General features: G+C 38.2%; 1 protein-coding gene across 5 annotated transcripts in view; it reads left to right on the top strand.

Annotated features, from left to right (window-relative positions):
- Nucleotides 1-25,016, top strand: part of SUGCT (succinyl-CoA:glutarate-CoA transferase) — a 337,866-nt gene that overhangs the window by 205,118 nt on the left and 107,732 nt on the right. The window contains exon 13 of one of the 5 annotated variants that reach the window (XR_005103900.1): nt 2,575-2,682. The exons of the other annotated variants lie outside the window; for them this stretch is intronic. The gene's annotated coding sequence lies outside the window, so the exon portion shown is untranslated. The remainder of the gene's footprint in view (nt 1-2,574; nt 2,683-25,016) is intronic. 5 annotated transcript variants of the gene reach the window in all.

Raw genomic sequence — 25,016 nt, 5'->3', positions numbered from 1 at the left:
TGTGTTTTAAAAGAAGAGCTGTGTATGAAAAAAATCCTTAAAATCCAGATAGCTGCGTCCCTTCTTCATGCTTTTAGCGTAACATATTACAGATAAAATGAAAGCACCATGCAGTAGACTGAAAACAATATGCCTGCTCCACAAAATAAATGTCTGTTTATTAGTCTGTCATCTTGCATATTTCAGTGCCCGTAAACCCACGGATAGCGAGAAGACGCCACTAAATTAAACCACAGATATTTATCCCCAAATTAAGGTCACTTTCACTTCTATGCTGTCTTCTTACTTATTTTAATTAGTGAGTACAAGCTCTGTTTTTCTTCATCTTTAGGCTTCTTTCAGGTTTGCTGTTATGCACCTTGTTATAAATTCCTTGGCTTCCAAGCAGAGTTTTATGAGTGTGGAGCATTGTATTTAAAAATAAAGATTCTGAACACCCATATGTTTTGAGGTACAATTTCTTTCCTCAGAGGGTATATAACACATAAAACAAAAAAGCCTATTTTATAATGGAAATCTGAAAACAATCAGTGAGCCTCTTGTTCAAAGTAACAACAGGTTTGCTTTAATTTTCAACAAATTCAATTTTCTTTAAAGTACTGTTTATATGCCCATGTTGAATTATAATAGTTAGTAGTAATTTATTGGGGATATTATTCCAGGAATTTTTGTATCTTCTACCTTTGACCCTAGGGATGCAATAGAGGGGGATGAAGAATGTATGGTCCAGTATGACACAATGTACAGTGCAAGAAAAGAAACATTACAGTAGAAAGTTTATCTAGAAAAGGCACATTGATTGCATTATTTTAACTTTAAAATAACTTATCACTTCCATACTGTTTATGCACTAAGAGACTACTAGCTATTATTAATTTTATTTCCCCCCCCCCCTTTTTTTTCTATTAAACCTTTTTTACAGCCACAGTATTTTCTTGCATGGTTCTAGGAGAGGGTCATTGTAACACAAACTGAGCAGTTTTGTCCCAGTTCGAAGCTAGCGGTAATAAATGGGAAGCTTCTGTTGTTGGCTTCAGTTGAAGGTGATAATATTGTCTCTCTGCTAGTTCCTCTGTATAAGCTAAAGACTTTGTGACAGGGTTTGGATTTTTCTTAATGTTTTTGAAATCTTGAACTTTTGAATCTATTTGAACCTTTTCAAGCAGAGCCTTGCTGTTGTTTTCTTGTAAACTTTCTACTTTAAGTCAAGTATTGCAAGACACACTTCATGTTTCCACAAAACCAGAATCTACCAATAGCAATTTCCAAGACAAATAGTGTGGAAATATTGTATTGAGCTGAAGGGGTTTTTTTGTTTTGTTTTTTAGTATTCGCCTCCTGTAGTATGAGGTCTGATGTAGAACTGCAGGGAAACTGATCCTTACAAAACTATCTGCATGCTTTATGTCTGGCGTCAGGACTTTGTCCTATGCCTTTGTAGTGAAGTCTCAAGAGGAAGTGGTTTAAATGAAGAAATAATGCACCTTCCTTCCCCAGCCTTCCTTGTGTGACTGGGAGTGAGGCTGTGTGATTCAACAAAGTTGAAATCTCATCCCTGTAGTTCATCTTGGCCGTTATGTAAGTGAGACTGACCAGGCAGACTGATTCTTGCTCTTGTTTGAGCGATTTCTCTTGCTCCTGAAGATGGATCACACTGATATTTGATGAACATTTTACCAGACACGAAACAGGGTTATTTGAGATCTGAGAAATATTTGAAACACATAGAAAATAACAAATTGAAAGATTTATAATAAAATACCCCTTAGCCTGATTCAAAGGAAAATACATAGTATTGCTGGCTGTCAGTCCCTCTCTTACCCAGCACTGTTGTAGCAAAGACCACGAGCCCTGGGAGAAGAGCTTCTATTTTCTGTGGCCTCACAAAAATTTGATGATTCAATTTCTCTTTCGTCTCTCCTCAGCTGGGAAACCTTTTGCCTAACCTTTATCTTTGTGCATGTCAGACTTGCATTTTCAGTTGCCAGAAACAGTAGTGCCAGGGTGGCTGCTTTAGCAGTTTCATTCCCGCTGGGCCACCCAAAAGAGCAGTTTCTGCTACCCCATACTGTGTGAGTTGGCTGTCAGCCTACAGTCAGGTGAAGTCTGCTTCTAGATGTGCTCCTCCTATGCCACTGCCATCTTTCCAGTAACACATCATCACTCCTGCACTGTTTTAGTGATACAGCATGTTTACAGATCGCTGGAGCAGCAGAGCCCTTTGACAATGTGTTATTGCAGCACATCATGGGAGACAGCTATTCTGAGTGTGTTTTACTGCAGGGGTGCTTTCATCTTAAGCAGTACAGCTGATCTCAGGACTGCCTTAGAAAACTGTTGAGACAGATAAAATGTTACCTTCAGAATGACCCATACATGACAGAAGCATGTATGTGCAATGTCCAAGTTGCAGAGGACTGAGCGGTGAGTATCTTTAATGGGATCTTCTTGTACAGCTCACTTATCTCCTCCAGGATCCCTGGGCAACAAGTATTTGCGTTCTTTCTCATTTTACAGTGTAACTGCAAAATCACTGTTTATTGAGAAGTATTCTTGTTTTGTTTTAATCATTAGGTGGCTTTTAAGATGTGGGCGGAAGCAGGCACGGAAACAAAGGGTGTTTGAGTTCTGAAGACGGGGAGCATGGTAGCAAAGAGCAGCGCTTTGGCACGGCGTGTGATGGTAGGGGCTAACGGTTCATGTAAGAGGATACAGACGGCACGACAGGCCCTTGGCACTGCAGGAGAGCACTTTATGTAGTGTGAGAGATAATCAGCATGTGGCTGGCATCACGGCTCAGTAACGCATACAATGAAATGGGGAACAATTGCATTCCCCTCTCTCTCTCGTGGAGGTTTCTGTGGGGAAATCCCTTCTTCTCACTCTGAAAAGGCATGTGATATTAGATATATTTACTGGGGGAAGACAGGGATCCAATTCCATTGTGCTAAGCTTTTTATTTGTCTTAATTTATTTTTCAAAAACATGCCCTTTGCTCGCTTCCTACTGTTGGGGGTACAGACTAAACAATTCAAAACTTTCCTAAGAAAAAGAGTAACTTTTTAATTGCTGCAGTGAGCAGTACTTTTTGGCAACACTATAATGCTACCAAGAGGCAATTTTAATAAAACAGTCCAGTGCTTCAGAAGCTGCTGAAGTACTAGCAATTTTAAGGATATAAGGGGATATATTTCTTTCTCCGCTTCTCTTTTTTAATCTTTAAAAGAAAACCACAGTGCCCCTTTGGTGCCTCTTAAGTGGGCACAGCTATTGATTTAAAAGAAAGACGAGCTGTTCTTTATGGTTAAGTGTTTCAGTCCAACACCCTCTTTTAAAAAACAAAGCACTTTAAGGTTTTGTTTAAGGTTGCTCTTTCCAATCCCAAGGGACTGGAAAAGGTTGGCTGTGGAAGGCCAATTTCCCCACACCAAAGTGTCTTTGGTAGGACTCCAGGAAGGCTTTGGGGCATCCTGATTTCTGTCCACTCCTTGGCTTATAGTATTTCCTCCTTGTCTAGTGAATAGATGAACTATTTTCGCTTGCTTATGAAGATACAGCCTGACATATGTTTTGCAATAGTTTTTATGCTGGTTTAAATTCAGGTGTGCCCGTGCCAAGGAAAGCAGAGCAAGTTACACCGCAATATCCATCATTCCTTTACCACACCAATCATCTGTCTTATTGGGTATCGTGTTGTGATGGAGTCTTATCATTCAGTGTGTCAGAACCTTTCAGATTAATTTGTACTATGTTTAATATTGTAGATTGCAGGGGTAAGGTAGAAACGGAATTTGTAATTATCTCTGACTGTGCGGTGGTTGTTTTTGGATTACCGTTTGGAGCATGTGATTTCTAGGCCTCGTTTCCAAAATCTGCAACCTGTACATATGCAGTTTTACACAGGCAGGTACCCAAACGTGCATTTCCAATTTACCAACTGATTATAAAGTTGAGAGATTCCTGCAATTACAACATTAATAATATTAGTTAAAATATATAAGTAAATATAAATATATAGTGCAGTACCTCAGTAACTGCAAGTACCTAATGCTGATCCTAGTGCAAGCAATTTATGAATGCCTGCTTGAAGAACAGTTTGCACTGTTCACTGTAAAAATGCATGTAAAAAAGTATTGCAGTCAAAAATTAAATCAATAAAGAATACTCATGTAAGTATATAGTACATAGGTGAAGTATAATACTAAGGTACATATGCACCTGAAACAAGTCTTGAAATACAGGATGAATTAAAAAAATGGCTAGCTGTGACACATGCAGTAGTCTTTCCAGAGAAGTTTTCAAAAGGTCGTGGTTAACAATTGAGATCTATAGCTCATTTTGCGTAGAATGCAACTTCTCTTCAAATCAAAGCAAAGATTTCTGTTTGCTTGAATGAAATGTCAGTTATACCCTAGGAATGAAATCCTTTCTTTTCCCTCTTCATTCAGTCCTGTCTTGGGCTTTTATACCCTCGAGTGTCCTCCAAAGTGAGTATGTATACATGCATGTAATTTTCACATGTGATAGACATGTTTATTTCAAAGCTCTTTATCAGAAAGTAGCTTCTGTTTGAGTAGGTCTTTTATCTTTTAAAGGCTAGTGAAAAAAGAAATTATTCTCCATGTCATATATGCAGTTGACAGTTCTAAAAAAAATTAACAGTTAAATTTTTCCCTGTTCATAACGAGGTCTGGTTTAGTTCTCAAAAACTGGCCTACAGCTGATGCCATTGCCTAGCGGATGATGTCATTTATAGTGGATGAACTATCCTGGTTTTAAATTCAGCTATGGTTCTTTTGTGAAGTACGCACTAGAGACAGAAAGACCAGGTAAAATATACATTATAACGTTATTACATTTCAGTTACTTATGGCAATAGCCTGTCTGTCTCTTTACCGAGAAGGGAAATTCGAAGTCTGGTATTAGGCTTCTATCAAAGGGCTGATTAGGAAGTGTTCTTTGGTGGTGGAGGAAAGTGGTCTGGGATGCCCTGGCTTTGCTAAGAGAGTTACAGAGTATAGGACTGTCAAAGCAACCTGGTGAAAATGTTTGGGCTAAAGGTTTGTTCTGAATTTTTTTGCAAGGTACAGAGGATTTGCTCCTTTTCCAGTCCAGAACCTTTTAGATTAATACATGTTCAGTATGGAATAGCAGTAGATAAGAATAGCTAGTTGATTCCTAGTTTTGGATAATGTAGCTCTGCCATCCCATCTACTTCACTTCCATCTTGTTTTTCCTCTCCTTGTTTGTTTTTCCCTTTTTAAAAATAGATATTTAGAACACATTTTTTTGACTGCATAGAGGTCTTGGTGGGAGTCAGCAAGTATTAGAAGAGTTACCATATTTCATTTTCAACCTCTGTTCTGGTTTAAATTAGTTTTCTCTTTCTAACTTCAGAAAAAAACATTTTCAATTGAATTTCAAAATTTATGTCATTCTAGTGGTGTAATGACTGTAGATTGAAATCACAATGAAGACAGGCAAAAAAGTACCATGTATGGAAAGAATTTTCCAGTTTATGAAGTAGATGAGTCTGTTCACATTTTGCTTGGACTTAAGTGTGACATTTGTTTTACCTTGAATAGTTAAAACAAACTAAGTTGCTTTGCAAATGTAGGAAACTGAGCACTCTGTAGGCCTGGGGTTATTCAAAGCAACTATCCAGGGTTATTTCTGAGTATAATGCTGCAGTTTTCTACCTAGAGCTAATATATCAGCTAAGCAATGGGCTGTTAATGATCTTGAAGTGAGGAGTAAGAGTAACCCTTTGTGCCTTTGCCTTTGCCCTTGCCTGCCTGCCTTTCTTTCCACAAACCTTGAGGTTTCAGGCAAAGGGTTGGGTTCCTTTTAACCCAATGAAAAATACCCACTAGATGTATAGCTCCAAGGACCCCAGTGCTGAATTAGAGATGAAAATATTCCAGGGTAAAGGAAAGACAGTGAAACTTTAAAGAATAGCAATCAAAACAGATATTTCTTAAAAAAACATAGTGCATGTTGTCTTCAAATTGGATGTGTTGTTGATAGGTACTTGAAATTTTTCCCAAGTGTTTAGTCATGTAGGGAATTGTAACTTCATCTGTACTACAAGCAGAACGTTTTTACATGAAAAGGTATCTGCTCATTTAGCTAGGTTCTGGCTTGTCCTAAATTTTATTTCCAACTTTATCAGTAGTATGGATCTTACTTGGAAATTAAAGAAATTACATTCAAGCAATTTCATTACATTTATTTTTTTTATGACGTACATTTACAGGTAAAAGGAGTAATATTTTGTTCTGTTGAGAACCTGTTAGAAAACAGGATCTAATGGTAAGCTGTGTTCTGCTCTTCTGTTGCTTCTTCACTTCTCAAGTCATGTACCTTCTGTCCTCATCTGCACTTGTGCAGCTCTACTCTTTATGGTGCACATAAATGAGAGCACTGGTTTTGTATTTGTCAGTTAATTAAAAATTCTGTTGATTGGATGCTTCAGAATACACCTTTTACAGCCTATTGTCAGAGTTGTTCTACAGTCGATTGTAAATGGAGCTGACCGAAAAATTAAGGAATGTGCTTCCAAGTGAAGTAGGTAAACCTAGGTATCAGTGTCCTGGATGGAGCCTGTGACAAAAATTTATGTGTAACAGGGTTGTCTATGATGTACAGTAAAAGCTAGTTTCTTACAAACCCATTTGCTGTCAGTTAGAAGGCATGATCGGCATTAACCAAAAATGTAGGTCTTCTGAGTTAGAATTAGCAGCTCTTTGACTAATGAAGAGCCAAATTTCTCAGTGGATAGGAATTTCTAGTTATTGCTTTTTCATTTTCAAGTGAAGGAGAAAATGCTAGTGCCAGTAGGATGAAAGGATGTCTTGGTGTTGCATCTCAGGTTGTGGAGTCTGGGTTTTTTTGATCTAAGAAGTATGAGATTTAAGAGGTTTTGAACCTTTTTGAGTCCTTCAACATTGCGTAGTAATTGAATGTTTGTAAGGGGCTTTCTGGTTTTAATCATGTGCAATTTTTGTCTCTTTGTCTCTCGAATCTGCATGTTATTTTGTAGGAAACTCCTAAAATGCCATTGGCAGATAAACATTGTGTAAATAATGTTTTTTGGTTTTCTTATATCAAAAATTATCTTATTATAAAAAAATACATAAGTATTTTTTTGTTTTCTTCTCTCTTATGATAATGATTAACGTTTTAGGTTTGTAGAAACATGTTCAGCCATCAGCTTTGGACAGAAAAAGCAGAGTATGTTCGCTTTGCTGAGGCAGTTTGGTTTATGCCTCTGTTCGTTGCGAATATTGGAACTGACCAAAGGCTATTAAAACACTTTTCATCTAAGTTGAGTTCATCATTTATGCAAACACTTGACCAACCTGATGAATATTTATAATAAGCACTTAAAAACTTGAAGTATGTTTTTTAAAATTGTTTTTATTTTCCTGTCAAATATAATTATGATTTAGGCAGAGTGAGTAACTCCAAAGACATGTTTACAGTATAAAAGACAATCTGGGGCTTCTTTCCTTTATTGTACGAACACCAAAACACAGCGCAAATCTTTATGCTGTCCATGTTTACATGACTTCCTGGTTTTTCCTCCTTTACTGTAGCTGTAGCACTGAAACAATTGCCATTTTTTTTCTTAAAGTAGAATAAACTGTTATTTCAGCTTCATTAGAATATTTTTTTTTTTGGTGACTCCAAGAAATGTGAAATATGAGCACAGGCATTAAGGAGGATCTTATGGCTGTGTAGCAAAACACTTTGGATGTGGAAGGCACTCTTCCTTCTTAAGTGGTGTTCAGGCACATGATTATGTGTGATCAAATTTTACTTGTCCTTCCACAGCCAGTGCAAGTTCTGTGGAAGCCACCAGATACAACTAAAATGATAAATAATAGTAATAAAAAAGGCAGTAATAATATGGAGTCCACATAGTAGTGGTAATATGGAGTCCACATAGTAGTGGACAAGATTTATGCATCTGTATTGTGCTCCCCGCCCCCCCCCCCCCCGCCCCCCCCGGGTTTCCCTAAAAACACTGAGTTACATCAGTAAGTGCCTCAGAGCTCCATTGTATGAAAGAAGACATTTCTGACCGAGTTGACACTTATAATGTTTAGATATTTCTTGGGGAAAAAACCAACATAGCAGTCACAGAAAAAGGAAATTGTGCTTTATCCATACAAATATATCCTGAAGACTGCTTTGTGGGTCTACATTACCAGTACTTATACTGCTGTGTTAATTATACTTTTTCCTGAATGATTATTACTCCTCTTTCCCCCTTCTACATTTAAAATGCAAGGTCAGAGACCAGGTTACACAAGCTAGGTTTGGATTTTTTGAATCTTTGATAGCAGCATTATCAAGCTTTTGAAATTTGGATGCTAGTTGGGTGGAAGTAGGTAGATATGAAAACTCTGCCAGCAATTACAGTGATTTCTGTGGCAGGAATCCCACACCTGCAGAATTCCAAGAGCCCTGGCTATTCATTGCCCTTTGAACCTTTGCTTTTGCTTTTTCCTCTAACTGTTGTAGTTCAATTGAATGTACAGCCACAGCCTGTGGAAACAGACAGATGCTGCATGTATGACAGTATGCTGCCAGAAATGGAAAAAACACAAGAAAGGGCAGCCTTGGATGTTGCATCCAGCTGCCTGCTGTGATTTTTCCACTGAAGCACTAGGGGGATTAACCAAATGCACTGCCAGTTTTACATGATCTGTGACAGCTTTAAAATGGAGGTTTTTGCATTCTTCTGTCTAGTGTCCTTTCCCTACTCTCTCCCTTCCCCCTTTTTGGCAACCATTTCTACTGCTGAGAATGAAAATGCTCAGCTAACTTCAGGTTTGTTGTTACTCTCAGGTGAAGTGAAAGCTAGGAGGGAAAGGATCTCTTAAATGAATAACGTTGACTTCATTTGGCCCTGTAGTACTTGTATTCATGGGAGACTCTACAAAATTATTTTGCTAGCAGGGGTGTTATAACAGTGCGCATTAAGATAGTAAACTGATAAAATCAGAGGGATCAAGCCTCTAGCACTGCTGTGGGTACGAGTGGATGAGGACATACCTGTGCAGTGTACTTCTGAAGTAATTTCCTTGTTCCATGTGCCAGTACAGAGGGTGGGTGGGATCTGTGCCTACTTTCTCTTTCTTTGGATTTCTGGGGTTGGGAATCCACTAGTAGGTGGGCCTTGATTTTCTGAGAACAAATTATTGTGAGCAGCATTGACGCAGCTGTGTGGCAAGGGGGAAGCCTTTTACTCACCTTTTTGCAGTTGTCCAGTGACAGCTTAGAAACGTAGCTGTAAGAGAGCGTCGCTGGATAACGGAGCCTGAAGAAGTAAATGTCTTTTCGTGCGTGACTCGGTGAGAATTATGCTCTTCATGTTGGGGAACTGACATAACATCGTGCAATATCTGTATCTGCTATAAAGTCACTAGCCCATCTCAAATATCAGTATTAGATTTGCTGTTTGTCCTTAAAGACAATTCTGTAATTCCCGGTGTGCCTGCAGAAATTATTCAGTGAGTGATGAAGAACCTCAAACAATCTGTATATTGTTACCAGACGCTGAACAGAAAAAAGAGTCTGTTTTTAAATTAGTCAGGTTTTTTTTGATTCATTTACAATATTCTGGGGGGAGCTGTGGTGGTGAAGAGGAATAGATAGAGAAAAAGTGACCAAATCTGAAGTTAAAAGTTTAAAAAATTAAAAAATAGTCTGAGAATTCATATACAAGTTAAGTATGCACCACGGAATTGGGCTGGTTTTCCATGCAGAGGTCTTCCTCACGCAATTGCTCTTTTGAGAGCCTCCTTGGGACTGATCAGGTACTGAAGCACAATACAAGAGAGCAAGCATCTGTCTAATACTTATATTAGTAGGTCATTGAAGTGAGTGGGTTCTGTGTATTAGTGAAGTTAATTGTATCCATCACTGCTTGTAGGATGAAATCCTGTATGTGCTTTCCAAATGTGAATGCATTTGTCTGAGAAACAGAGGTTAGAAGCATGCAAGTTGCAGTGAGCGAGGACTGGCGATTTGAAACTTAGATTATTGTACTCAATGTGTAATCTGCTTTTCACTTGAACAGCTTAAGGTTTTTTGCCTGATTCTGATCAGTATCCATCAGAGAACACAAAGAACAAGTGTCCTTTTGAAAATCTTATCAAATTGTTGCTAGAATATAAGAATATAACCAAATCTAAAAGGCTCATTTAGGTTAATATTCCATTTTCATGAATGATCAGTGGGAGATCGTTTAGGCAGCAAGTGGCAGGTATATAGAAAATAATCCTTCCCCTGTTACATCATAGTATCTCCTGGTAATAAAACCTCCTGGAGGCATGGTTATGCTTCGAGAGGTTTTATGTGGGGGGATTGGAAGGGCACCACTATGAGTTAAGAAGTGTTCCCTGCAGGTTTATAATAAAATCTTTTACTGGTGATTGTCACCGCAGAAATAGCAGCAGTCTTGGAGCCTTGGGGAAGGCATGCTTGGTTCTAGCTTTGGGAAATCAGGCCGTTTTATGAAAGCCACAGAGATTTGGAAGTACTGACCTGGTGACCATTGCTGGTAATCTCCTATTAGCCCTTCTGCATAATGGAGGCATTTGTTTCACAGTCTAATGGATGAAGGACAGGTTTTCGGGTAGTTTTGAAGGCTGGATACTCTTCCTTTTGGCTGACAGTGATTCCTCCAGATCATACTTGAATTTTATGGGCAAGAGAGAGTAGTAAGTAAAGCTGTCATTACTGATATTCTGGGGTGAATAGAAGTTTTCAGATTTTAGGGCTGTCAGGCTTAATACTGTAATGAGAACCACCTTGAAACAAAGGGGGTTGAGAATAAAATCTGTCTGTCCTGTGCTTTGTTTTGCCAGCCTAACAATATTTGGGTTTTGTATTTTTCATTTCTATTTTTGAACAGTTTAATTCCTGTGAATATAAGAGGGAAGGACAGATTGTTACACCTGTGGAATATCTGGAAAACAGTTCACTTCAGGACAGTTTTGCAATTCTGTCATTTGAAAATACTGCCATTGAGTGAAAAATAAGGAACATTTGGGGAGCCTCTAACTAAAAGTCAGAAACATGTCACTGTCCTGAAAAAGAAGTGTACGTGTATACCCTTAGGAATCGAGAACTGTTTGGCTTGGGCTTTTCCAGATATTAAGAGGCTGGCTGCAAATGTAGGAGGAGAGGAAGAAGTATGCAAAAGGCACAAGGGGATATAAGAAAGGAATCATCAGTTGCAGACCAGATAGTTTGTCAGCCTGAGAAGAGCCTTGAGGAAGCGTCTTTCAGTCAGATGATAGGATGAAAAATTTTGGGGTCTGTGAATAAAGAAAGGATTTCTCTGATCTGATCTGTCCAGAGTTCAGGGAAATAGGATGTATGGGTTCTGAAATAACAAAAAATGTATCTGTATGTGGCTATTCATTACTCTGCTTAACTAAAGCAAAAATCTGAGTTTAGGGATAGCTTTTTGATCAATAATTACATATATAATAAAAATGAAAGTTATCTGCTAGTGATAAAAAAATTATTATCAAGAAAGAACTGTATCACTTCTTGTGCTTAGTCATTTGTTCCCCTTAATATATTTGCAGCAGGAACAAGACGGAAATTTATGCTTTGCGTACAGACAATAAACAACTCAAGTGTCAGAGTGGATCAGAAAATTGGGAATTCTTTATATTTCAGCTTTTTTTGAACTACAAGCTGTCAACCGTTGCTAAACCAAGCACAGCAGATATGTAAGTAATCTCATGTGTTGCAGTAAGGTCTATGTACTACATACTGTGGAGGTGGAAAAGATGCAAGTGTCGACGTGCTGTCTAGCCTGTGTTTCCTCTGAGAGGTGCATCCCTGCCACAGCAGAGCAGCAAGGACTTTCTTTGCTTTTAGTTTCAAACTACTTAGAGCCATGGAGAATCCTATGTGCATCTGTCAGGCTAGCTGTTAGGGTGAGTGGAGCACTGTTGATCCTTAAAATGGTGGTGGCAGCAGTACTTGGAGTTCTGCAGAGCCATTTAGGAAAGATGGAGCAAAAGAGTAAAGCGCAGGATAAATAAGACTCAAAGGTATGTCAAATTTTAGAGTGTGTACCTGTCCTTTAAACAAGCAAAAAACAGAACAGCTATTTGGAATAACCATGTAACAGCCCCTCAGCAGCTTCTATTATTTCTACGTGATCACGATTACAAGGCCTCTGTGAGGTAAATGTTGACTTATTCTGCTTAAAACATGTAATTTTGACTTTTTTCTTTTTTCCCAACTTTGTATCCATTCTGTCCTTTTACTTAGTTAAAACTGTAATCAGTAAGAATTAAGTCAAGGTCTTTTCCATGATGCGTTTGCTGTGTGTGTCTGTGCCGTTCTATCATGTTGTGGGTTGGGAATCTGTGAGGCCAGTCCTGTCAATACTGAAAAATATGTCCAGCTTGCTTGAGCATTTCTTTGCAAACCAGATGAGAGGAAACCATTGCTTTTAGATCTGAATTTTTTGAGTCCTGTGCTTAGTGATACAAGTTATGTTGTTGGTCAGTGAACACAGCACCTTTTTGTGACCAGAAGGAAAGGGAAATTGTCAGGGCTTTCTGCGTGCAGCCTTGTATCTTAACTTGTGGAGCAATGATTATGGTGCTTACTAGATACTTAACTTATAAGGAGTTGGTTTCATTTAATCACTGGTATCAACAAAAGGAATTCCTGAACTGGAAAAGTACATCTGAACTAAGGTTCTCCTTTATTACATCTCCTCCTGCCTGGTTTGTATCTACTGTGTCCTTCAATCCCCTTTTCTCTTTCTCTCGCTTCATAAAAATGTCCAAATACCCTTTAAGTTCATCTATGTAATTTACTTTGATGATTTCACTTGGCAGCTCCCTCCATGTGCTTAGTACTCTTTGACTGATATATTGTATTGGAGTTTAAACTAAATTTCTTTTTTATTCCTGTAGTGCTTTATTTATTTATTTAAATTCCCACCTGTCCCAGTCAAGTTATTCCTTTTTACCGTAACAAGCTTTTAAGGAATTTTAAATAAGATTGTCACTGTTTTAACTTGAGCCATGTCCCCTGATACTTACTTTTGGTTTCCATGTGTCAATTCCCTCGATTTGGAATTTTGCTTTATTTTGTATCACTTCTGAAGAACAAATTCTGACCATCCCTGGTAGGAGTGCAATGGACTCATCCCTTGTCAGCCTTGTCCTGTTGCTGACAGAGGTCAGAATCTGGCCAAAATCCCATATGAACAGAAGTAGGAAGAAATTGTAATAGAATCACCTTCAGCATTCAGATCATGTGCCTGTTGCCACTGTTTTTTCTTCCTTTTCTCCTCTGTGGATACATACAGACTCATTTAGTTTGCATACTTTCCTTTAATAGGATCTGCTTTATTTCACACATACTTGCAAGTAAATCTTTATTGTAGATTTTGGTGTTCTTTCCAAATATGGGTGTTGTTGCTTTTCTTAAAATCCTCCCCAGCTGTAGCTTTTCCTCTTGCTCCTGATGGGTTATCTACACCTGGCTGATGTGGAAGCCCTCACTCAGTTCCATCCCACTTTATCCTTCTTTTTTTTTTATTTATTTTTCTATTTTTCTCCTTTAATTGTTGTGGTGTTACCTCCAGAGGATAACTACGTGATAGCTGCCTGGTCTCATGATCCAGCTGTGAAGTGGGGTCCTCAATAATACTTGCCACTAGGGTTTCTAAAAGTGATGTGCTAGTGAAGTCTTTGCCAGAACCTTTTATGAAGATACTACTTAATATTTTGCACATCCTTGACCTTAGATATAGTACTTTAGGTAGCATAACAGCTCCTTCCCTAGCAGTATTTGACAAGGAGTAGATGCCACAGCCATATTCTGTGCTGCTGAAGATGGGTGCAACCATGGGGGCCCAGCATTTCACAAAAGGCTTAGAAAAGTGTATGTAAAAGATTGTAAAATACTCCTTATCTCCATGTTTCAAATTATTTCATTATATTTTGAGAGTGCATCTCAGAATCTAGTTTGCCTCACTTTCATTCTACCCATAGCTGACTGAAATGTTTTGAGACTGTTTACGAAATGGACTAAGAGCTGAAATACATATTCCATTTGCAAATTAAAGTAATAATATTATGAAATTTAAGATGGTAAACGGTAGTATCTGAGGAGCATATATAGTTGACATAAACGTGTGTGTATATATATGTAGTCCTACTTTCTTTTACTTGTACATAAGTCAAGCCTAACATAATTGAGCTCTAACTAGTCACTTAGAATTGTTAATATGTATGTAAACATAACTTCCTATTGTGGTTAGCCTCCTTTTCTTCTGGAGTCATCATTTATTGAATACATTTGCTACTTTTTCTGTGTTTTTCCCTTCTGCTAACACTCTGCGTTCCATTCCTACATCTGTGTGGTTTGGGGGTTTTTTGTTTGGTTGGTTGTGGGTGTGTGTGTTGGTTGTTTTTTTTTTTTTTTTGGGGGGTGGGGAGGGAGTTGTTTTGGGATTTTGTTGTTGTTAAAAAAATGTATGTCCTCACAATTTCTTTGGTGCTGCAACACTAGTATTCTTATTAAGTGTCTTTAAAAGAAAGGAAGAACTAGAGTGGTTTTTTTTACTTTCATTCCCATCTCCGGGCTACACAGAAGACATGTATATTTTGACTTACCACAGTCAAAACCATATAGTTTTACGGTGACAGACCTGTGATCACTGGTTTGTGATCTAGATCAATTCTAGAAAGGTAGGATGCATGCTCTTAGACAATTGTTGTGCACTTGTGCAACAGAGTCCACCTGTGGCAGGGCAAACACTGCCACTGGTCTCATGAGACCAGTGGCAGTGTTATTTTTTTCCTGTTACAAACACTGGATGCCAGAGCGAGGACAGTAAGTGTTCTCCATTATAGTCACATCTTATGCTTTTCCTTTATGTTGCTGCACAAGTAAGTCTGACTTGGGTCAGAGCTTGCATATAAGGTACACTTAGATACTACTAGAAACTAATACTAGAATTATATGAGCAGTTTAATTCAGTTTTGTATTAATGCTTCTGCATACACTAATGGTCGTTACTGAACTGAAGAAGCCTTTCATTTTTTTTTAAAGGTAGAAAGCCCTAAATCTTGCTGCACAGTTGTAGTTACTAAGGAGTTTCTAATGCTTTTCAAAAATACGTAGACTTTCTGTGTTAACGGGGTATTAAGTAGTTGATAGATTCTAACTTTTCTTTGCCACTGTAATTGGGTATTTCCAGGATATCGGCGCTCTCAGTAGAAAGTCCGGAAAAGTCATGTATGGTATTCCCTTTTGTCTGCCTGTAGGCTTTGGCTCTACTAGAGCAGGGATTATTATTATTTTTTTTTTACTTGTGCATAGCCAAGTATAATGATACTGTAGGCATAATACGGACATCGGAGCATTGCACAAATATATCTGCTGCAAATTGTATTAGGACATTCAGCTGTACACCTTCAGTTTCTGATGCTGTACAAAGGTAATTGTGCAAGGTAATTTCCTTGTGCACACCTTTTCTTACTGCCTGTTAGTGAACAAAGCAACTGTGTTTTCTTCCTGTTCTCTTTGAATTATGTAGTGAAAATATATGACTTGTAATCTATACTTCTACAAGTTCTCTAACTTGTCTAAACGTCTCCTGTTATAGAAAGTTAATAAGGTAGAAAATTATGTAGCTAAATTAGTTATTCTGAAAAAGGTTTTTCAGGAAAAGACTCAAAAATTACTTATTTTGGCTTTTGTTATTGAATTATGATCTTGGATATTTTGCTATTTACTATTGGATATTTTACTATTCTACTTCAAGGAAATGTGGTACATGTATAATAATTTATTTCCCTCTCTTTTATAGAAATACTTGAATGAGTTCAAATCCCACATCAGTTCATTTTTACTCTGGAAAAATCACTGAAGTAAAGTTAGTTATCAAATGTTAAATTCTTCAGAAAATATTTAGAAGAAACTAACTCTCTTTTAGGAGACTATTAAGTTGATTTTGATATAGGAATTGTGAATCAAATAGTTTATCTCCCTTTGTTCTATGTTTTGCATGTCTCTGAATCCTTAGTCTACTCAGCCTTCTAAAAATCTGAGAAAAAGCTGGATTCCTTGTTTTTAGATGGAGAAATCAGTCACAGAGGAGGTTAAATCCAGATCCACAGTGCTGGCTAGGAACATGTTTGCTTTGGAAGAAAGTAGAAAGCGGTTCCTGAACAGTTAGTAAATTTCGGTGGAAACAACCAATCTGGAGCAGTCGGTGACAGACCAGAGCCATATATTCACATCTCCTAGCTTTCAGACTTCAGCCAGTGTACTCTTGAGCCCACATCCCATCTGCTAGCTGGTAGAACTTTGTCTGGTTTAGCCTGAATTTCCTGCAGCATTGGGACCCAGTCTGCTGCCCAGCTGAGGCTGTTGGTCAGGAGCGAAGTGGTTGCCACTTAGCAGTCCTTGTGCTGAAGTCATCACAGCAGTCCAAAGGAAAGACAAGCAAGGTAGATAGTAATTCCTCCTAACTGGAGTATTATGAGACAAAAAAAACCCCAAACCAACAAACAACCCAAACCCAACACCCCCCCTACCAAGAAAAAAAAAAAAACCCAACAAAATAAGTTGTTAAAGAATGGGGCTTTTTAATAGAAATAAATTATAGTGAATGCTAAAACCACTATGCTTTCGGCAAAAAATGTCACTGTAGTCTTATCATCTGCTGTATCTTTGAGTTAGTTTCCAAACTCTAAATCCATTCATGTAAGCACTGAATTCTTTTGGTACTGCATTTGTACATACTGTTTTCTAGGAGGAATTTTCTTGCTAGCATTGGAATTTTTTTGGATTATGACCTTTGTTAAAAATTATTTTGATGTATGTTGTGGTGGTTTTTACGGGTCAATAACAACTTAAACATACAGGAATAGGGAATGAATGTGCCCAAAGATGCCACAGAGAAAGGCTCTTATATGAACTCTTACTATTTTGCTGAGTGTCATTTAGCATTTTCAAAATTGATTTCATACCGTACATTTTTATTGGAATGGAAAAACAAAACCAAATGTCTTTATTGCTCAATGTCAGTTCTAGTGACATGAGTCACAATAATTCTATCTGGCGGTTCCTTATCCTGCAGGCATCTGACAAGTCCATAATTTTCCTAAACTTTCACAACATTTGCATTTCCCATTATGGTAGTTTTCACAGAATTCAAGTAACGGATTTAACACTTGTTTTCTTGTGTTTTTCTTCTTGGCCAGTGTGAGGCCGTACTCAGTTGTACTAATTCTGTAAAGAAATACCAAATAAAGGCTTAATTTTTGTGTGCTATAGGTACACCAAGTGCCTCGCTTTCTGGTATTACCAAAATAACCATTAATATTCAACTATGAAAAATTATTAGCAGCTTTTATTATGCTTGTTTTTATCATGTGTGTAAGATGCCCTTTTACACATATTTGTTAATTGTTAGAATCTGGTGAGGTTTATGTCATGTTTGCTGCCTTTCCAAGCAGAAAAGATGACATTGGTGCCAATACATTTACACAACTTAAACATCATGTGTGTTTACACAGCCAATGCCCATGTAGTCTGTGTTAACTTCCTTTCATGTGAAAGAGGAAAAAAATAATTTTAAAATCATCTCTTTTTGCACCTGAAGGAAAGAGAGCAACTAGAATTCTTTTGCTTTCAGCATGAAATAGTTTTGTGTGCTGATAAACTGTTACGGTTGTCTTGAATCATTAGGAGGATCAGTTCTGCATGCTGGATGTTTCACCTATAAATGTTATTTGCTTCTTGCTTCCTAGGTGTTATATAGATACCAGTACAACATTTGATAATTTTAAAAAATCCAAAACCTGCTGGTAACTGGAATAGGTGGAGAAATTAGTCACTATTTTGGGATTCACGCTTTGTTCTTACAATTCCAGTAATACTTTCAGGAAAGGTCTCTTTTCTGTTTTCAATAAAATTCTGAAAGAATTGAAAAACAGGTGATACATAGATATTTTATGAGACTGTTTACCTTTTAGCTATGTGAACTTTTTAATAGTTATGAATACATGAATAGCTATATTCACTTTTTTGCCTTCCATCCTTCTTTTACTCCTCATATCCTCTTCCACATCTAGACTTGCTTTCTTGAGTAGCAATAGCCTGACTGAGGGTGTATCTGCACTGCTGTTGTGATGCAGTGCAGCGATAGCTAAACTTGCTTTAGATACCAGGAGAAAGAGCAGCATGTCTTCAATAGCGTGATAACCAGTATAGCTAACTTCTATATTAGAAATATCAGCACATGGTTAAGGTCATTATAATTTGTGGGAATCTTTCACCTGCTTTCAGTAGTCTTAATTCAGATCTTATTCTCTTTTTACCCTAATCCTAACCCTTTCCCAAACCCTGTTTTTTCTGTAATCGTCCAAGATTGTTTAAGATGCAGCGCACAGCAACTGAATCAAAATTTCTGAGTAGTGACCGTCTAAACCACTGTTTTGTTGCCCATTGCAGGTTCTGTGGCAAGAGATTATTTCCCTGTAGTACGGTATAACACCAATCCGTTTAACAGTACTCAGAAATAACAAGCATTTTTGCACATGAGCAAGGCAATAAGCTATGCTGAACTGTAGAAGTGAATGAAAACATTTATATGTTGCTTCTATGTTCTGTGTAAACTGTATTTCATTTTGAAAGAGACTGGAAATGGCAACATTGCAACAATTTTAAACTATGTACATCTTCCATCAGTTCAATGAACTTTCACTGTTGCCGACGGGAGGTAGAATTATTAAGGTGGGAAAAGACCTTCAAAACCATCAAGATTACTTTTAAGATCATCAAGATGCATATGTTGTTCAAGAAAAACACAGTATCTACTTCTCAGTGACCAAAAGTGATTGCAATTAGCACATTTTTCACGTGCATCTCATTGTGTGATTCGTTTCAAGGTAACCACCTGCCATATTTTGGTTTAAAAATCTATTTGGTTTAAGATAGACAAAGAGTTTATGACTGGAGGCTTGTGCCTGTAAAACTGTCCGGTAACAAATGGCTTCCTCACTTAGACTGCAAAGCGGGGCCTCAGTACTGCAAACTCTAGAGAGCACTATGCCGAGTGGAATCAGAATTTTCATTGTAAAAGTCTCTAATTAAGTTTCTATAGGTAGAACACATCTTAGTTGAGATACTGTTTTCCAGTTGAAAAGCTTAGGTTTGACTGGCCTCTTGACTTTCTCAAGAGGAATGTCATTTAGGTTCTAGACATATGCAAAGGCCTTTTATGCACCATTCCAGTCAAAAATTTCCACAACTGAAGGTGATATTTATCTTCTCAACAATAACTAGGAGGTATGCATCTCCTGCCTTGTGACCAGAGCCATGCTGGTATTCATTTATTTCTCAAACTTTTCTACTCTGAAGAGCAGCAGTCCTCACTGACAAAAGAACCATGAAATTCCTCTTTGTTACCCTTAGACCCCAAACCGCTTCCCTCCACTGCCGGCGTAGAGGGGTGCAAAGGCACTAGCATTGCCTTCCCTCTTTGGCCGTTAGGTTTGCTGAGTTTTATTTCTGCATATCTGCGACCTGTACTTGATTTGCTTTATGAAGTGCTGTGAGATGCCATTTTGAGTTTTCAAGTGTGAAACACGCAGTATTCTGAAGCTGGAAGTGTTTCCCTTCAATATGCTTTTCACTGTTTTCAGGTACTGTGTTTTTAAACTTGAGCTCGTAGGCCTTCTTTCAGCACCATATGAAAATGTTTGCCTCAATACAAGTGTCAGAAGTACTTGCACTGAAATTTCAGAAAGTACCAGTTGCTGTCATGTACAATGAGAAGTAAAATGCAGAGCCCTTGCAGTGTCTCCCGGCAGAGGCCAGTCTGGGTAACAAACGCCCAAAGCCCATTCAGGTCTGATGGTTAACACAAAATGATGACTTGTGAGGTGCAGCACAGTGCTGGATTTTTGGGCTTGGGCCAATTCCTGAAAACTCCCAAGGGAGGCTCTGCAATGCATTTGCCTTCAACAGCAGCAAGTAGTCTTATTAGGCGGAATGTAACAGGTCTGTGGTAGAGTCATGTCTGCTCGTCTTGGCATCCAGTCTAACGTGAAATCCAGGGCAAGAGGGAGTGGGTTCAGGGCAGGTCCCTATGCAGCAGAGCTAGAGCTCATGGGCTGAGGTGAACATGTCCTGATGCTCTGTAGAAGCACCGGAGAGTTGTCGTACTGACTTCCCTTGTGCTATGGTTTGGGGGAAATACTGCAGAAATTTGGAGAAATACATCCATTTGGACTATGTATGAGCCAGATTGAAGTTGGCAGGTTTGGATTGGAACACAAATGATCGTACTCCTCCAGGAGCCAACTTTGAATGCAGTTTAGTAACGTTTGTCTGGAGCCCCATACCTAGCAGACCCTTTCAGAGTCCAGGTTTCTTGCATCCAGGCTTGGATAAAGTAACCATCCTAATGTGAAAGGTGCGCAACCAGAAATGTTGGTAGAACATGTGCATTCACAAGCAATAACATTCAATAGATACACAGACTAGTCAATGAGTATATTTTTAATTGAGAATGCCATCTTCACTCAAATGCTACTGTTATGATAATGGGACTTACTAACATAATTCTGATATATATGAATTTTAGGATTTTTTTCCTAGCAGCTTCCTTCATTTCACATATGCTATGAGGTCATAGAAAGACTCAGTTGAAATGAATATACACAATGGGATAGAGCTAAGGTTGCTGTGGGAATGTCAACTCTGAATTTCCTGCTTTTGCTGTCATCAGACTGTGGAATTAAATGTTTCATTAATGATAGGTTTTTAAAGTTTCTTAATTTAATTAAGAATAATTTGTTAAACTTAACCCTTTAAACACAGGTGCCCCTGTAACAGTAAACTTTTGCACATGTGCAGTCTAAAATGTTTTCTCTCCAACTATTCATAATAACGTCATACTGAGCTCTCAGTGAACCTGGACCTAAGAAATCGGTTGTTAATTTTGCTGGAGAAAATAAATGGTCAGTAGTAACAGAATTAATGAATGCTTATTATTCATATATATTTACAATTTACAATTACAGGGTGAAAATGTTTATGAGTTGTTGTGGAAAACTCTCTCTTTTCTGTGTATTAAGGGTACAGTTATCAGATTTCTTTGCTTGAAATAAAGTAGAAAAAATGTCCAGCAGCAACCATATCAATTTCTTTGGATGTTGTCATTTTTCTGTTTGTAGAGTGCCTAGCTGTACAGCAGTGTTCTGATATGACTGATAATGTAGGTAATATGAATATTTATAAGCCCGTGGACAGCATTTCAATTTAGCATTGACACAGTTTCTGTTAAATTCTGTGGGTCTTTCTCATAGTCCTAGTGAAATGTATTTATTGGTGAGGTTTAGGACAAGAGATGTGTATCACATTCCAGCAGAATGAAGAGGGAGCAACAGTTTTCATGTAGAAAATACACTTCACTGCAAATTTTCAGTTAAAAAAACCCAAAATCAAAACCACCCTAAACCCAAACAAAAGCCGGTATGTTTTATTTAACACAGACTGCATTATTTGTCCTGTGTTCTGTTGTGCTCGTATCTCTAGGTATTGGGTGTAGAATTTGTGCTGCTCCAAATAGAAAGAATGAAATCTGGCATCAGGAAAAATTAGTCAGGAGAGACTGACTTTGGTGGGACTAGGATTTCACTCAGAACAGTTATTCTGAAATCCAGGCTGTGTGATTTCACGTCATTTGATATTACAGATGAGCACACAGGTTTTGTCCCACAATAAGTGAAATAAGAATAAGTATTGTTTCAATGGGCTTTTTTTTAAAATTTCTTGATTGCATTTAGACCTTCCTTTCCAATATATTGAACTTGACTTGAGTAAGCAGGTTAGCTATATCTGGTATAACCCCTTTTTGTAAAAAAGTGTATCCAGTGCTGATAGAAAGATAATCTTGTGTTCAAATCAGTTTTACAGTGCCTTTTTTTGAGAGCAATCGATCTACTCTCATTCGGTTGTACTTATGACTGAGAGGGAAACAAGTCCCAGCATAGGCTGAGGTTCTGTCAGAGTATGCAGTTACAGAAACTTTCCTTGAAACTGTTTCCATGTTCACATCTTTCCATTACGTAGAAAATGTGTAGCGACCCCATGGAGACCTGCTTGAGATCACATAATAGCTGAATTTTTAACTTCCCAGCTAACCGGGGAATGCATTTGATTTTTTTAATGGCAGTTAATAGCATTCATTTCAGCCTTTAAGTTTGGGAGATGGTGCGTTCTTCTTACCTTGAGATAAGAGCTGAGCTGGTCTCATTTACATAGAGGTACGCTGGAAGGAAATTCTGGTTTTAATTCAGGAATGAATGTTAGCTCTGGTTTTGTAAACACCTGTTGAAAACATTGAGTGTTTCATACTTTGGTTTTTTGTTTTGGTGTGTGTGTTTTGTTTTTTTTTTAAATTGATTTCCATCTCAGACTCTTTTGGGTGTGCACATATGTGCCTTCCAGATCCTTCTCTTTGCAGGATAGTAGATTGCTAAAGGCTGAGTGCCAGTTTCTCTGAAATTCATGCTACGTGCATTTTGTGTGACATGGAGCCTTGTTGGCAACTGGCAAACCCAGGTGTGCTCAGAAACGTGTTTTCAAACACAGTTTGCTTTCCCTGCTCAGTGGAAAGGGGATAAAAAAAGTTCTGCATTGCACATGTCTGTGGTCATGACCTCTGCCTGTGGAGGAGGTGAGAAGCAGAACCCCAGGTTAAGCAGTATCTGTCGTTTCAGCTCATCTCCAAACAGCAGGACAAAAATTTAAGAGGAAAGAAGTGTTTTCTTTACCTGGATGCCTGTTTATCTCCTTTGTAACATTTCTGAAAATACTGGTCATTTGTGGGTTGGTTACTTAAGGTGAATGTACCGGGTACATACAAAACACTTGCCACTGGGCTATTAGAGCAGACTGAGACCTGAGGCAGAACCTCACCAGCCAAGAAGGATGTCAGCAGAGTAGTGGGAAACATTTTGTATCCCTGTTGTGGTGGGAAGTGTCCTACTTCTTGCTGCTTCTCTGTATTTAAACTCTGGTTATGCTCTGTCAGCCATGTCAACCATGTGAGCTTAATTAAGAGCAGTTTGGTAGTTCCTTAGTGTGAATGGACTCTTAAATACAAGGGCCTGAATATTTTGCTGATAAATTTGCCCTAAAGGAGCATAGCCGTTATAGCAGCAGCCTGCCTGTTACTAAATAACAAGAACAAAACCGTGCTAATGAATTCGCTTAGCAAATAGTAAAGAGAACATCTTCATCATACCTGAAACAATGGTGGCAGCTGTGGAAGCCCGGCAGGGTTAGTGGGGTGGATGTATTGTTTATAAGTATTATGAGGAAGATGTTTCATTTGTCGTGATTATTTTCTGCGAACTATTCAAAACAATTGCCTTATATTTGGGAAGGCAACTTACACACACATATTTGTGTGACAGTTTGCTACGATGCAAATTTCCAGCACTCTGGACCTCTTCCAAGAGCATTTGGGAGCAGGAAACTGTACTTTTAGGACGAGACTAAGACCTCCTTCATTAACTTTGTCTTTTGCATTCAGGGCATTCTCTCATGTTCAGAATATCGGTCTGTCTGTCTATCTGTCTATCTACCTGTCTAAATAAAATGTCTGTATACACACATGTGGCCCTAGCTAGCAAAATGTGTTGTTTTGGGTACAAAACCTTCAGGTTTTGATTGGCTGCTGTATCAGTAGACTGGAATACTTACTTACAGCTGTCCTCGGAGGCCTTCTATAAAACTGCAGGTGTTCAGCTTTAGCAAATAGTTCTTATTATATGGATAGACTTTTGGCAGCTAGTAATGATGTTTCCTGAAATTGAAAAATGATTTTCTACCTTACACACTGGTTTTACATTACTGGAATGTTGGAGGGGAAAACAAATACCTCTCATCAAGTAGTACTGAGACTGTTTTTGTTAGTTGTATATATTTTCTGATTTGTATATTTTATACTGGAGTGCAAGATTTTTTCCTTAACAGTTGTGGTCAGGTTCTAAAACTCTTCCAGCAAAACTCAAATTATGAGGAATTAAGGAAGTGTCTGGCAACAGAGGGTTATATCCCCCTTTATACAGAAGTAGCAACTGGCTTGCAGTCAGCGTACCAGCAAACCCAGAGGTAAGGGGGCGTTGTAAAGCCCTTAAAAATATTGGACAGTATCATAGAATACTGTTAAGAACTTTTTTTCCTCTTTATGACTGAGTAAGGCGCATACGATGATTTTATGAGTATGTATTTAACCCATTATGTGCCACTGTTATATAGTACTGGAAGAAAATGATGGATCATTTTGTTACAGTCCTTCTTTTGGACAATGAGATTGCTGGCATACTGTGTGCCACTTCTGTAGTTTAGCTGCAGGGAGTTTAACAACGTATTTGAGTCATATTTAATTATCCAAATGCTTGACTGGATAATTTAGTGCTCAGGCTTTTTTCAGTATGCCTGCTTAACCTTTGCAGTGCTAAACCAGTACCTGAAGCCTGGTGGCTCAGGATTCTTCTCTCATAATTTCTATTTATTTCCAAAATAATACCTTGTTGAATCAGGGTTATATGAGTGTTTTAAGTATTCAGTGACATACGGCATGACTTAGACACTGTAGACACAGCTCAGATAAATCAGAATGCTTCCTCAGGGATAGCATTGATCCCTTAAAAAGCAGTGCTGTGAAGGTGACAGAGTCCTCTCAGGGGTTTAGAGGACCCTGGACCCTACCATCAGGTTTGTATGGAGGCCTTTGGATGTGCTGCAAATTTATAATAATGCGGTCCTGAAAATGTAGCACAGTTGGGCGGCAGCTCCTACATTTTTTTGTGGTGGAACAAAAATACTGAATACAAACTGAATGGGAATTTCTGACTTGAGTAAACAGGAGCTGTGCAAGCCAACTCAGTGGGCCCAGGAGACCATCCAAGTTCTGGAAGGGAATATGG

The sequence above is a fragment of the Falco rusticolus genome, chromosome 4 (assembly GCF_015220075.1).
Source record: "Falco rusticolus isolate bFalRus1 chromosome 4, bFalRus1.pri, whole genome shotgun sequence".
Classification (NCBI taxonomy): domain Eukaryota; kingdom Metazoa; phylum Chordata; class Aves; order Falconiformes; family Falconidae; genus Falco; species Falco rusticolus.
The sequence above is the reverse complement of the archived record's forward strand: the minus strand, read 5'-3'. Positions and strand labels throughout refer to the sequence as shown.